The 4,626-nt window shown below is 38.2% G+C and overlaps 1 long non-coding RNA gene across 1 annotated transcript; it reads right to left on the bottom strand.

The window, feature by feature from the left end:
* Positions 1-2,522: 2,522 nt before the first annotated feature.
* On the bottom strand, positions 2,523-3,589 carry LOC104219286 (uncharacterized). The gene is made up of 2 exons (XR_709238.2): positions 3,281-3,589; positions 2,523-3,189 (listed from the first exon to the last, which is right to left on the bottom strand). It is a non-coding gene; the product is annotated as an uncharacterized lncRNA (long non-coding RNA).
* Positions 3,590-4,626: the final 1,037 nt, after the last annotated feature.

The following is a 4,626-nucleotide window of genomic DNA, read 5'->3' as shown; positions in this document are numbered from 1 at the left end:
ACACCACATATAATTGGTGTGTATAGAAGAACAGTTCAAAGTTTTGTCTCCTTACTCCAGGAAGTGAAGTCACCCACCCAGCTGCTAGGCTGATAACTCCTGGAAAATTGCTGCTCCTATGTTCTCCACTGAATGAGCTGCATTAAACACAGTGACAAAGTCCAAGTCTTCAATTTCTTTACCAAGAATACTCACAAAGATGGATTACATGTCATGAACCCCCTTTAATATTTGAATTACAACTTAATACAAGGGATCTCTATGGGCTAAGGAAATAATTTTCAGTTTTAGAACTCACTTCCTCCAAAAGGCGGCGCCCAGCCAATCACATAGAACAGGCCATGAAGGCTAAAAAGAGCCATAGTAAGATGTCCCAGCCAAACATGATATCGAGTGGCATGTTGAAAAGGAATATCTATAGCTCGAAGAAGAACTGAACCCCGTGCAACAGGCAGAAACAGAAATGCTAAGCAGATTAATCCAATGAATCCAAAACGAAGGCCTGTTAGCTCCAGCAACAGAACACTGGAAAATTACAACAGCAGATATTAGTCGATCCTGCTATTAAAGGAGCCTTCAAGTCAACAAACTATGTACTGGTTCTAAAGTCTGATGTAAGAACTATGTTTATATCCCAATACTTCGAAACCTTTTGACATGGAATTCTCTTTTATATTTATCAAGATGCGCAATTATAAATTGAGGTGACAAAGAAGAGAGGACAGATCAAAAGAAAAGAAAATCAATCATCTTTTCCAATTTAAAATCACAGGTGGACTAGATAATGTGCAGTAGATGAACTTAAAAGATCCCTGTTTTATATAAGTGAAGTTAGTAAAATCAAACACATAGTTAGAATAGCCTGGAATTATCGTGTGATGCAGAAAGTGCACAGTACTCAACTGATCTCAATCAGTTTGTTTTCATTAGAGAGGGGCAGGAATAAACATAAGAAACTAGGATATATTTATTATTTCAATAGGTCGCATATCTTTAAACAGGCTCTAAAGTCATGTTTAGCTCAAGCTTCAGTAAATTGGAATCATCAACTACTCGAGAAGAGTGTTTCAGTACTTTCAGAACTCTACTACCATGCATATTTTTGGAGAGAAAAGAGCTACTATATAAGACAATATACGAACAAAGTTGAACCAAAATTTGAATTAAGGGCATATTGGATTGAAAAATTCCTGAATATAGAGCAAATGAAGGCCAGAAGGATGCAAAATAAATAGCTTTAAAGAATCATATCATGTACTTCTATTGGAAAATGGATAATGATCTTTATATCCCAGCCATACATGTATAGATAAAAGGATTAAGGTAACTTAGTTCTCTGAAAGGATGACTATTTTGTCAAGCCGGAACAAAATGGTGCAAATTAAAGAACAACAAGAGGTCTAAATGAGCAGGTTAACAAACCCAAGCTCTTGAACATGGTGAACGTCATTAGCAACTACTTTCTCTTATCTTGTACATGAAATAATGATAAGAGGTCAACATTCCGTATACTGTACATAACTACAGCCCAGATGATGTACGCTGAGAAGAGTATAACACCAATCATTTCTGCAGCTGTAACAACCCCAAATGGTCCATCCACCAGCACTGGGAATGTCCACAAGCGAAAACTTGGACCTTTCGCAGTCTTCTTCCTACAGGCTGCAACAGCTTAAAATTCAAGTAACTACACAAGTTCAGAACATCCACTTATAAGGTAAATTGTATTAATCAAAAGGGAGAGAACTCCCGTATACAAGAAGTATACCAAAAAGTTGAGAATTTACATCAGAACATGATTCTCTACAAAAGACGCTCAATCTTCTATACAAATTGGGGCTATATGAATGCACCAAAAAACGATCAAAGATAAAAGACTATTCTTAAGATGTGAAAAAGGAGACTCAATCCCCTCAAAAGCTCTCCTATTTCTCTCCCCCCAAACTATCCACATGAGAGCTAACGGGGCGAACTTCCACGCTTTTGCTTTCTCCTTCTACGGAAACCGGCCCAGCTATATAGCATTTCCTTTACAGTGCTTGGCATCACCCATTGAACACCAAAAAGGTTCAGGATCGCCCTCCACAAAGCCGAGGACACAGTGCAATGCAACAAAAGATGATCAACTTCTTCCCCTGAGCTTTTACACATATAACACCAACTAACAAGTGTAATTCCCCTCATTCGCAGATTCTCGGCAGTCAAAATCACTCCCCTCGCCGCTAGCCATGCAAAAAAGCACACCTCCGTAGGCGCCTTAGGAATCCAGATGGAGGAGTATGGAAAAGAGGCCTCCTCTTTCACCAACATACTCTGGTAAAAGGACTTTACGGTGAACGGATCATCGCCACGCAAACCCCATCTCCAAGAATCACAAGATGGCCGAGGCAAGTCTTGCCCATATAGCAGTGTCAATAAATCTTAGAGCTCCGCAATCTCCCAATCTTGCATGTTCCTTCTAGATGAGAGGTCCCATACTACCCCCTGCATGTTCCTTACGAATTTGTTGGACCATCAATTCCTTTTGGTTTGAAACTCTGAAGACGTGGGGGAAGGAGACCCTTAGAGTATCATTTTCACACCACCTATGATTCCAAAAGCTGATTCTTCTTCCATCTCCCACCCTGTAAGAGATGTTGCCACCGAAGGATTCCCAATTCTTCATGATGCTCCTCCATATGCCACACCCGAAAGGTGTTGTGATCGCCTTAGTCCTCCAACCCCCTCCCGTGGAATCGTACTTCTCTACTATGACCTCCCTCCATAGAGCATGCTCTTCTACCCCGAATCTCCATAGTCATATCCCCAACAAAGCTCTGTTGAATACCCTAAGATCTTTTACTCCAAGTCCACTCCACTTCTTTGGGGAAATGACTGTCTGCCAATTCACTATATGATACTTTCTAGTTCCATCCGCTGCATTCCATAGAAAGTTCCTTTAAAGCCGCTCCAGTTTTTCTGTGATGCTCCCAGGAGCTTGCAACAGAGACAAGTAATAGGTGGGCATACTCGATAAAATGCTTTTAATGAGCACTTCCTTTCCACTAACTTCTAAGGTCTAACAAATAAGAAATCAAGCTACCAGATACACATACACTTGGGGTTCATCTTCACCAGAGAGAACGAGGCGAATAATTGCAAGAAATGCAATCATGAAAATTGGGAAACTGAATATCAAGAATGTGCTTCCTGCAATCGAACAAAAACTGATATCACTTACTAAGAAATTCGAAACAATGATACAACATTAAAGTAAGAAACTTTCAAGTTGGAAACAAACCTGTTGTCCAAAAATAGTTCCTCGGGTGGCTCGAATAAATTTCCCTTGCAGATCATTCATCAATTTAGAAGGCAATAAGAAAATAAAAGTAGCCTATGCAATGAAGATCACCCACACTACAACTTTGAGAATCAACTTTGTCGATGATACCCAAAAGGATGTCTTATTGATACAATCAAATTCATCTTCTCTCCTTAAACGAAGAGGTTCTTGGCCCCATTTTAGAATTTTCCAAATACACAATCGTCAAAATGGCCCTACCCAGCCCGCTATTTGGGTAGGGCTAGGTTGTAATTTTTTTAGCCCGTTTAAAATTGAGGCTTATAAGTCCGACCCAAGTCAGTCTGCTGGCCCTTTGAGGCTTGATCGAGGCTAGGTCTAGGCCGGTCCGTGGGCCTAAAATTAATTAAATTCAAATTGAAATATTTTAAAAAAGTAAAAACTAAAAAATTATTAACTATAATCCCCATTTTCCAATCTTAGATTGCTCATTTATCCTACCACATCAACTAGAATTTATATTTTTGATATGCATATAGTATGACGAGATTAGTTTTTCTTTTGCTTAATTAACAACAAACTAAGAAAGTTTTAAGTGGCCAATAATTTTAATCCAAAAGAAAATATTACTTTAACTGGCCAATGATTAATTTGGTTACTTTAATATGTTATTAATTATTAAATTGCTCTTCAACATACAAAAAGGTAAGTTTTAATACCCAAAGAAAATTGACAACACTAGCAAATTTCATGAATTTTAAAAATTGTATGGACTATAATGATGAAATCAACAAATAATATTAAACCTAAATTAAAAAACCTTAACGTATAAACTTATTGAAGCAATTCCTGAACGTAAGAAAAGTGAAAGAAAAGTACTAAAAAAATATTTATGTAACAATAAAAAAGAAGAGCTAGAAATATAGAGAATTTACATTTTAATTACGAGATTCCTTGTCAAATATCAAGATTCTTGTGCACTCTAAATAAACAGAAGTCGCTCATATGATAAAGAGATTATGTTACGAAACAATATCTAAAAATTTGAGAAAAATATTTTTTTCTAAAAATATTGAACGGCCGGCCCGCCCTAGCCCCGGCCCTCTTAGGGCTGGGCTGACCATTTTAAGGCCCATATAAATGGAGGGCCAGTCCGTCTAGCCCGTCAAATTTAAAACCCCACGAGGCTTGGGGTAGCCCGTTTTGACAGTCTTACTCTTCGGGCATGTTCTTAATACGCACTGCTGGCAAAAATGTTAGTGCAACGTCATTAGTCATGGTCTATGTCGCTGGCCTATGTAGTTAATATATACAACCCCAACAAAGTAAATGCGCAGGTTTGGTTT

The sequence above is a fragment of the Nicotiana sylvestris genome, chromosome 1 (genome assembly GCF_000393655.2).
Source record: "Nicotiana sylvestris chromosome 1, ASM39365v2, whole genome shotgun sequence".
Lineage (NCBI taxonomy): Eukaryota > Viridiplantae > Streptophyta > Magnoliopsida > Solanales > Solanaceae > Nicotiana > Nicotiana sylvestris.
The sequence above is the reverse complement of the archived record's forward strand: the minus strand, read 5'-3'. Positions and strand labels throughout refer to the sequence as shown.